Source organism: Lathyrus oleraceus, chromosome 7 (genome assembly GCF_024323335.1).
Source record: "Lathyrus oleraceus cultivar Zhongwan6 chromosome 7, CAAS_Psat_ZW6_1.0, whole genome shotgun sequence".
Classification (NCBI taxonomy): Eukaryota; Viridiplantae; Streptophyta; class Magnoliopsida; order Fabales; family Fabaceae; genus Lathyrus; species Lathyrus oleraceus.
The window spans coordinates 533,147,028-533,158,426 of NC_066585.1; positions in this window are offsets into that span (position 1 = coordinate 533,147,028).

An 11,399-nucleotide genomic window follows, 5' to 3' on the forward strand; every position below is an offset into this window, starting at 1 on the left:
GATCACATCTCATGGATCATGGATAAAGAGTTATCAAGTCTTAAACATAGGTATGAATATTAGGAGTAATATTTATACCGGATTTACCCGCTATGAGAATACTATATAGAAAGTTATGCAAAGTGTCATAAGTTATTCTCATGGTGATAATGGTGTATACCACTCTTCGACCTGAAACCACTATGGACCCTAGATGTGGAGTCGAGTGCTTTATTGCTGATCCAACATTGTCCGTAACTGGATAACCATAAAGACAGTTGATGGGTACTCCACAAAGCATGCTGAGGGACATGAGTGACCTAGATGGAATTTTCCCATCCTGCATAACAGGATAAATGTCTATGGGCCCAATATTGAACTGGACAAGGATGACACGGTCTATGCCTTGTGTTCAATATAGACATAAGGGCAAAAGGGTAATTATACACATAAGTATTATCACAGAAAGGTTTTGTCAGATCACATGACATTTTCGTGTCTTGGGTAGCAGTGATGTGTTGCTAGATACTGCTCACTGTTTATTATGTTAAATGTGTGATTTAATATAATTGCCAACGTCATGAAAACCTACAGGGTCACACACAAAGGACGGATTGATGAGAGATAGAGTAACTAAGGAATACCGTAAGGTACGGTGCCCTTAAGTGAATTATAGAACATCGTAAGGTACGGTGTACTTGAGTAGAATACGAAATATGGTAAGGTACCATGGGCTTAAGTGACTTTGGGCATATTATAAGATATGGGCCAAAATACACTTAAGTGGGCTTTTTAGCTTGAAGCCCACACAAGTGGTTCTATAAATAGAACCCTTGTGCAGAAGCTTTGATGGCGGTTGCATTATTTTCGTTTTCTCTCTCTCTCTCTCTCTCTCTCTCTCTCTCTCTCTCTCTCTCTCTCTCTCTCTCTCCCTCTCTCTCACTCAAAGCCTTCATTCGTACCAGCTAGCACTGAGATTGAAGGAATCCGTTCGTGTGGACTGAGTAGAGACGTTGTCATCGTTCAACGTTCGTGATCGCTTCGTGGATCTGCATCAAAGGTTTTGATTGTCGCAAGAGATCTACACCAAAGGTTTCAATCGTCACAAGAGGTAAATATTCTATCACTGATCATGACCATTCGTAAGGATCTCTAAAGGAGAAAATTTTAATTTCCGCGGCGTTTTGGACCGCAATTCTCCGACAGTGGTATCAGAGCCACTTACGAAACCATGAATCGGATAGCTGTTTAATTTCTGTATTAATATGATTAAAAGACAGAATGAATCAATTAATTAAACGGGTAATTAAATTTGGCATTCATAAGTGTACGAGTTGGATGATTGATGTTGACTATGCTTCGGTACCGACATTAGTATGGTGAAGCAGCGATACATCGATCGTCCATAGGTTACGCAATTGAGACCGATCAACTTATATATGATATAAGTAATCCTAATGCAAAGTACGGTATATGTGATATACTGTTTCTGTTTCGTTCATTCAAACACTAAATGGTTGTTTTCCTTTGAGCGATCAATAGTCATTTGCTTCGGAATCCGACATTAGTATGGTGAAGCAATGACCTGTTGATCAATCATACTGAATCAACAATCGAGGTGTGTTTGACGGTCTGAAATTGGCGCATTAGGGTTGGTGACGGCGCAAGGGTTGTGCCGTCAGAGAGTTGTGAATTTAGGGCTTTTGGAACACGTCTGTTGACTATTTCAAAGTTCTGTTATTTTGGCCGTGACGCTCGTGACAAGCTTGTAACGAGCGTAACATGATGGGCGTGACGGTCGTCACGTGCTTTGTGACGGTCGTCACATTCACAAGTCCAGAAAACTAGGCGTTTCTGTTTTTGGCCCTGTGACGGTCGTAACAAGCCTGTGACGGTCGTAACATGCTTGTGACGGTCGTCACACTCGGGGTTTCTAATTTTGTGCCTGCGTAGTGTGATCGGTCGCCGAAATTTAATTTTGTTTTAATTAATTAAAGGAATTAAAATTAATAATAATAATAATGTGTTTATTATTATTGCCTTGTGGTGATCAGTTATGGCCTTAGTTATCCTTTATTTTGTTTTGGGTTTTAAAATACGACCTGCGTGTCGTGCCTCTCCTTTTGATCTCTTAATGTAACTTCTTTTCTCATCTCAAACCCTCGTATGTAAAACGAGTTTCTTCTGGAATGTAATGTTATGAAGAAAGAGAAGAAGACAATGTTATGAAGAAAGAGAAGATTTCAATATCAAAGGAGGACAATCTTGAAGATCTTGCTTGGAGAAGCTTAGAGAAGAATTCAATATTAAAGGAGGACAACCTTGAAGATCTTGCTTGGAGAAGCTTAGATCGTTATTAGGTTAGCTTAGGTTCTCTCATTGGCTTGGGAGAACAATTGCGCTAGGGGCCATAACTGTTTCATTGTGTATGTATGTTGATGCATGTGTATGTATGTTGATGCATGTGAGAGACGATTTATATGATAAATAAGCCGGTGAGATCATAAAATTGCAATTCCCTCAAATTAAATATTAAGTTTATGCTTTCCAAGTTTTAACACTCATCAAGACTAGTAATGGATAATGTAGGTTTCGCCTACGCGATGTGCATGATCTATATATTAGTAAGATGCGATGGGATAATTGTAATATCCAACTGTTAAAACAATGGGTCAAACTTAACTAAACAAATTATAATAAGATTATATATGTGTTTAGAAGCAAGAGTTGGGAATGATCCATATGATGGATTGGAATAAGGAGTTATTCACCCAACTGAAATTTTCGAGAGTTGTATGAGATACAATTGGAAGGAGTTCCTACCTAAATAACCTAGTTTTGTGTAATCCGCCTACGCGGACTTAGAACGAAGTGAAATATGGATCTCGACCCACTAGAAAATCTTCCAACGGGATTTTCCGAATCAAATGATGAGGGTCATTTGTTTTGAGTAAAATAGTGGGAGCATATTTGATTAAAGGCCTAATTAAATATGTCAATGATACTTATATTTTCTTAATCCTTATGTAGAGAATCATGACAGCAAACACCTCTAACAACATCTTATGATCAATCCTTGACAAGGAAAAATTGTCTGGGACAAATTTTCTGGATTGGCACCGAAACCTGAGGATTGTCCTCAAACATGATAAAAAGCTGTATGTCTTGGAGACACCTGTTCCTGAAGAGGAACCTCCTAGTTCTGCACCTAAGGCAGAAAGAGATGCTTATAAGAAGCATGTCGATGATGCCAATGAAACTGCTTGTCTCATGCTGGCTACCATGAACTCAGAATTGCAAAAGCAACATGAGAACATGTTAGCGTTTGATATGATCGAACACTTGAAGATGCTCTATCAAGAGCAAGCAAGGCATGAGAGGTTTGAAGTTTCAAAAGCCCTTTTTCAAAGCAAGTTAGCTGAGGGAGCCCCTGTAGGTCCCCATGTACTCAAGATAATTGGGTATGTGGAAAACCTTGAGAGATTGGGTTTTCCCCTCGAAAAGGAACTTGCGACTGATTTGATCTTGCAATCGTTGCCAGATAGTTTCAATCAATTTGTCCTAAATTTCAATATGATTGATATGGACAAATCTCTTCCTGAACTGCTCGCCATGTTAAGAACTGCCGAGCAGAATCTGAAGTCAAAAGGGAAGTCCATTCTGATGATCGGAAATGGAAAGAGACAGAACAAAAGGCCCACTAAGCAGGGTGATAAAGGGAAGGGCAAGGAAGTTGCCAAACCCAAACCCACCGTTGCTGCTTTAAAGCCTAGTGGAGGCATAGCAAAAGAAGGCAACTGCTTCCATTGTAGTAAGACCGGACACTGGAAGAGGAACTGCCCAAAGTACCTGGAAGATAAGAAGAATGGAGTAGAGACTTCAACTTCAGATATTTTTGTTATTAACTTATCTACTTCTGCATCATGGGTATTAGATACTAGATGCGGTTCTCACATTTGTACAAATGTGCAGGGGTTGAAAAGGAGTAGAGATTTGGCAAAAGGTTAAGTTGACCTACGAGTTGGCAATGGAGCAAAGGTTGCTACTTTAGCCGTAGGATCTTATGTATTGACTTTACCTAGTGGTTTTATAATTCAGTTAGAGAACTGTTATTATGTAACTGCAATTAGCAGGAATATTATTTCCATTTCTTGTTTGGACAAGTTTGGTTTTTCATTTATAATAAAGAACAATTGTTGCTCAATTTATTTGAATGATATATTCTATGCTACTGCACAAATGAGCAATGGACTATATGTCCTTGATCTCGAAATGCCTATTAATAACATTAATACTAAAAGGGTGAAACCTAACGAGTTAAAACCAACTAGGTAAGAATATTAAAACTCTTCGATCAGATCGAGGTGATGAGTATTTAAGCCTAGAGTTTGATGACCATCTGAAAGAGTGTGGGATCCTATCCCAGCTTACTCCTCCTGGAACACCCCAATGGAATGGTGTATCTGAGAGAAGAAATCGAACCTTGTTAGACATGGTCCGATCCATGATGAGTCCCGCCGATCTTCCAAACTCCTTTTGGGGACATGCACTATTGACAGCATCTTACACACTTAACCATGTTCCATCCAAAAAGGTTGAGAAGACACCATATGAGATATGGAGTGGTAAGAAACCACATATGTCTTACATAAAGATTTGGGGTTGCGAGGTTTATGTGAAACGATAAATTTCAACTAAGCTTGAGCCCAAATCTGACAAATGCTTATTTGTGGGGTATCCTAAAGAAACAAGAGGGTATCACTTCTACAATCCTTCTGAGGGCAAAGTGTTTGTCGCTCAAACTGGAGTTTTCCTAGAAAAGGATTTTATTTCCAAAGGAACCAGTGGGAGGAAAGTAGAGCTTGAAGAAATTCAAGAATCACAAAGCATCGACACACCTATGGAGGAATTGGAGCAGGAAACACAAGTAGTTGTGTAAGAGCAACCTGCTCAAGTAGAACAAGACCAGCGTAGGTCAGGCAGGATACGTCACCTACCTGAGATATATGGATCAAGGTGATGTATTACTCATGGATCAAGATGAGCCTGTGACCTACTCATGGAATCTTCGTTTTGATGAAACAGTAAAACAATATGGATTCATCAAGAACGAAGATGAGCCTTGTGTCTACAAGAAGGTTAGTGGGAGCATGATCATATTCCTGGTATTATATGTAGATGACGTATTACTTATTGGAAACGATATCCCTACCCTGTAACAAGTAAAGTCTTGGGTAGGGAAATGCTTTTCTACGAAGAACCTAGGTGAAGCAGCCTATATATTAGGAATCATAATCTATAGAGAGAGATCATAAAATGCTTGGCCTAAGTCAGAGTACATAGACAAGGTGCCGAGACGCTTTAATATGAATGATTCCAATGGTTATGTGTCTTACTGAAATGGTGGCGCTGTGAGCTTGAAAAGTTCAAAGCAAGATACAGTTGCTGATTCTACAACCGAGGCCGAGTATATTGCTGCCTCAAATGCAGAAAAAGGGAGTTGTTTGGATCAAAAAGTTCATTAGTGAACTTGGCATAGTCCCTAGCATTGTGGATCCCATTGGTCTCTATTATGATAACAATGGTGCTATCGCACAAGCTAAGGAGCCTAGATCTCACCGATGATCCAAACACATACTCAGGCGTTATCATCTCATTCGAGAGATAATAGATAGAGGAGATGTGAAAATATGTAAAGTACCTACACTTGACAATGTAGCTGACCCACTGACAAAGTCTCTTGCGCAGCAGAAGCATGATGGCCATACTAGATCAATGGGCATACGGGGTATGCCTGATTGGCTCTAGTGCTAGTGGGAGATTGTTGGTGTAAGCCCTAGAGGCCAATACTTTTTGGTACTTGTATCGAATTATTTATTAATAATAAAAGGCATTTTCTTTATTACGTTTGTTTAATAAAGTCCCTAGAATAGCTAGTCCGTTTAATGTATTAAGTGTGACTTAATCATGAGAACACATTAAACATAAGGACACTATTCTTAAAGTATCCGTAGTCGAGCTTTAGTGTGAAGTGGGATAACATTAAAGCATTAAGACTATTATGTTTGTAGACTGATGATCACATCTCATGGATCATGGATAAAGAGTTATCAAGTCTTAAACATAGGTATGAATTTTAGGAGTAATATTTATACCGGATTGACCCGCTATGAGAATACTATATAGAAAGTTATGCAAAGTGTCATAAGTTATTCTCATGGTGATAATGGTGTATACCACTCTTCGACCTGAAACCACTATGGACCCTAGATGTGGAGTCGAGTGCTTTATTGCTGATCCAACGTTGTCCGTAACTGGATAACCATAAAGACAGTTGATGGGTACTCCACAAAGCATGCTGAGGGACATGAGTGACCTAGATGGAATTTGCCCATCCTGCATAACAGGATAAATGTCTATGGGCCCAATATTGAACTGGACAAGGATGACACGGTCTATGCCTTGTGTTCAATATAGACATAAGGGCAAAAGGGTAATTATACACATAAGTATTATCACAGAAAGGTTTTGTCAGATCACATGACATTTTCGTGTCTTGGGTAGCAGTGATGTGTTGCTAGATACTGCTCACTGTTTATTATGTTAAATGTGTGATTTAATATAATTGCCAACGTCACGAAAACCTACAGGGTCACACACAAAGGACGGATTGATGAGAGATAGAGTAACTAAGGAATACCGTAAGGTACGGTGCCCTTAAGTGAATTATAGAACATCGTAAGGTACGGTGTACTTGAGTAGAATACGAAATATGGTAAGGTACCATGGGCTTAAGTGACTTGGGCATATTATAAGATATGGGCTAAAATACACTTAAGTGGGTTTTTTTAGCTTGAAGCCCACACAAGTGGTTCTATAAATAGAACCCTTGTGCAGAAGCTTTGATGGCGGTTGCATTATTTTCGTTTTCTCTCTCTCTCTCTCTCTCTCTCTCTCTCTCTCTCTCACACACACACACACTCACTCAAAGCCTTCATTCGTACCAGCTAGCACTGAGATTGAAGGAATCCGTTCGTGTGGACTGAGTAGAGACGTTGTCATCGTTCAACGTTCGTGATCGCTTCGTGGATCTGCATCAAAGGTTTTGATTGTCGCAAGAGATCTGCACCAAAGGTTTCAATCGTCACAAGAGGTAAATATTCTATCACTGATCATGACCATTCGTAAGGATCTCTAAAGGAGAAAATTTTAATTTCCGCTGCGTTTTGGACCGCAATTCTCCTACATACCCTTGGTTTCTTTTTGTGAGCTTTTTTGTGAATTTTAATGGCATGATTCATGTGGTTACATTTTGATTTGGGGAAACTCTTGATTGCATCCCATCTTGTCACTCTAACCTGTTTGTTGAGTTTTTTGGGAGGGCTCACATGACTCCTGAAAGGATAGCTTGCTTGGCATTCGACTTTATTTGTGGGATACCATTTGGAGATTTATTTCGATTACCTGTATTGACTTGCTTTCTTCGATGGTGCCAGCTCGAGAGATCTCTGGGTTTCTTATTTCTTTAGCTGTTATTACTTCGGATCTTTATCCGTGTGGTAGATCTCTTGATCCTTTATCTTTCCCGCATTTTACCGCTTTCTTAGCTGGAAGACCTCAATAGGAGGCAATGTTTTCTTTTGTTTGTTTACTTTTGTGCCCAAAGACCTCCAAGAAGAGGCGCCAGTGCTAAAGACCTCCACAGAAGAGGCAATTGATGGATAAAAGGGATTAGTAGTCAACCCCCCATTATTCAGTGCGTCGTTCTTTAAGATCACACTACGTGTCGATGCTTCAGAACAAAAGCCCAAGATCTTTTGTCCAGTCAGTCAGTGGAGAGGGTTCCACCTTCCTGAATCCCCACTTTTTGTCATGAGCTCACCTTGGCCAGGGTTAAGAGTTGTGAGGTCTTATCCTCATTACCCTTTTGATCTGCTCACCCTGACGTTCAATGTCAATGGTTAAAAGCCCGTTTGATTACCTTTTTCATGGCTTGTTTGTCGAGGTTGATATGACCCCTCTTGACTAAAGCCCTACCCATGTATGTTTGAACCCCCTTGTTGGCAGTTTATTTTAAGATACATGTTTTGTGTGGTGTGATTGTCTCCCCATAGGATGCTAGGCTTCATATAGTCTCCCATCTGCATGTCAATTAAGGTAACATTGTTCCTTCGTCTAAGACTTCCTTTTTTGCATGAGCATCCCTAAATCACAAACCAACTCATTGATTTTTCTTCTCCTAAGAACATATTTACTCCTTCTACTACAGGCGAGTAAGTCTTCAAAGGTCGAGCATCCGGTAGATTGCGTAGTAACGTCGTTCCTCCAAACCCTTAACCCGTAGGTAGCCGAACTACGGCTTGCTCTGATTCTCATTCCAGATGAGATACGTAGGCATAAGGCGCGATGTCTTAGCGAGCACACTCCTCTTTAGCCCATAGGTAGCCGAGCTACGAAGACTCTGATTCTCATATTCAGATGAGATACGTATGCAGTGGATGCGACATTCGTGCGAGTCATTTTCTTTTGACCCCTCTTTTAGTAAATAGTACATTAGATATACACACACCATTTAGACAAGAACAACAAGAGTGGATCCCGTAGAGTACTACGGATGCGTAGGGGTGCTAATACCTTCCCTTCGCATAATCGGCTCCCGAACCCGAGATTTGGTTGCGAGACCTTGTCTTTCCCTTTCCTTTTTCCAGGTTTACTTCGAGCGTTTCCTTTCCCTCCTTTGGATAAATAACGCACGGTGGCGACTCTTCTGTCATTTCTTTCTTGCCGGTTGTTTTTTCGCATTTCCTTTTTTTTAGGTTGCGACAGCTGGCGACTCTGCTGGGGACTTATTTTCCCTAGTGGGTCTTTCCTAGCGTTTGTTTGTTTATTGTCTATTGTGTGTTATCTATTTATTGCTTTGCATACTTATCTGCTTGCATTGCATCCTATGTGCGCTTTAATGTTTCATGCATACTGTGTTGGCTGTGTATCTGTTTCACTGTTGGGTGGGAGCCACAAGAGGTAAAAGGCCCAATACACAGGCTATGAGTGAACTTTAGGACACCTAGGAATAGAGTGATTCATGGGAAGCGGGTGGTATGGCGCCACTTAGCGGAACATGGTATCACGAGCAGTTCAGATTCTGATGGGGTATTATCGTTGCATACACCTGGTATACATATGATGATATTCTTGAAAGGATTGTTTATCCTGCGTTTCTCTTGACCTTACCCTGGCCTAGATTACACCCGTGAGTGGGGCGGAAATGAATCATTTACAGGTACTGATGGTGACTTGTTCTGTTGGTGACCATGTCCTGTTGGTGACTTTTGTTTGGTTCTTGTTGGTGACCGTTGGTTCTAAAGTATGGGTTCTAAGTTGATGACTGTGTTCTATGGTTCCCGGTTCCGAATTCATGCTGAAGTTCTGATCCTGTGCCTCGTGATATACAACCAACCAGCCATTGTTTCATCATTTTGCATCATAGCATGTTTATTTTCAAAAAAATGCATAAAAAAAAGAGTTAACCCACATTCATATCATTCACACATGTTTATCCATTTTTGTGGGGTTTATATCTTCTTCTTGATTCTAGTTGGGGTTTTCTGGTACTTTTAAAAAGGGATATTTTATCTGATGAGAGACTGGAATCAAGGGGTAGAACATCCTTTGGAATTGATAAACATGTCATTGCATTTGCATATCCATCAGCATGTCTTGCATAACAGATACCGCCGCAGTGTCCTCACTTTGTTTGGTGCTCCACTAGGATAGATGACTCAGGAATTCACCGATATGGTACCCGAAGGAATCAATAAAGAAGATGGGGATAGTGATCGCGACATCGATAACTGGGTGCGTCCGAGGATCCCGGGTGAAGTCATCAACAATTGGTCTTCTAAGGAGATTGTCCAAGTCACTTTTCTGGAGGAGTAATTTTCTTTGTTTGTTCATGCATGTCCAAGTCTTACGTTCCGTCCAAGGCGTAATGACTCATTGTAGGGCTCATCTATATGGATACTTGCATTTTTTATCATCAATAAAGGACGTCTTTTTGCATTCAAATATTTTGTTCACTGTCTTTCTCTTTTTGCAGTTTTCAAAAATCAAAAAATATTTGGCAATGTTTTGTTTAGTTTTCATTCCTTGTTGACACTCATAAGCACATACCATCACTCATGCAAATGCACATCATCGGATCCTATTGATAATGGTTCTGCTATGGCTCGCTTCGACTTTGAAAATCCAATCTTTCAAGCTGAAGAAGAGGGTGATGAAGACTGTGAACTCCCTGAAGAACTCACCAGGTTATTAAAACAGGAGGAAAGGTCATTCAACCGCATCAATAGTCTGTTGAAGTGATTAATCTCGGCACCGAGGACGCCAAGAGAGAAATCAAGATAGGGGTTGCTTTGGAAGATAATGTGAAGAAGGGGCTGATTGAATTGCTGCAAGAGTATGTTGACATATTCGCTTGGTCTTATCAGGACATGCCCGGGCTTGACACAGACATTGTGGTACACCGTTTGCCTCTCAAAGATGATTGTCCTCCGGTCAAGCAGAAGCTCAGAAGAACAAGACCAGAGATGGCTGTCAAGATAAAGGAAGAAGTGCAAAAACAGTTGGATGCAGGGTTTCTAGCAGTTACCAATTATCCGCCATGGGTTGCAAACATCGTTCCAGTACCTAAGAAGGATGGAAAGGTACAGATGTGTGTCGACTACCGGGATCTGAACAGAGCTAATCCTAAAGATGATTTCCCATTACCTCACATCGACGTTTTGGTGGATAACACAGCTCAGTTCTTGGTATTCTCCTTCATGGATGGCTTTTCTAGCTATAATCAAATTAAGATGGCACCAGAAGACATGGAGAAGACAACATTCATAACCCCATGGGGCACCTTCTGCTACAAGGTGATGCCGTTTGGTCTGAAAAATGCCGGAGCAACATATCAACGAGTCATGGTGACTCTGTTCCATGATATGATTCATCATGAAATCGAGGTTTATGTTGATGATATGATTGCCAAATTTCAGACAGAAGAAGAACATTTGGTGAATCTGCAAAAACTGTTTGAGCGTTTGAGGAAATTCAAGCTGAGGCTTAATCCGAACAAGTGTACTTTTGAGCTGAGATCTGGGAAACTGTTGGGTTTTATTGTTAGTGAAAAAAGGATTGAGGTGGATCCGGCCAAAGTGAAAGCGATACAGGAAATGCCTGAGCCAAGAACAAAGAAACAAGTCTGTGGTTTCTTAGGGAGGTTGAACTACATTGCAAGGTTCATCTCTCACCTAACAGCCACGTGTGAGCCAATATTCAAGTTGTTGAGGAAAGATCAGGCTATCAGGTGGAATGAAGATTTTCAAAAGGCTTTCGAGAAAATAAAAGAGTATTTTCAGAATCCTCCTATCCTTGTG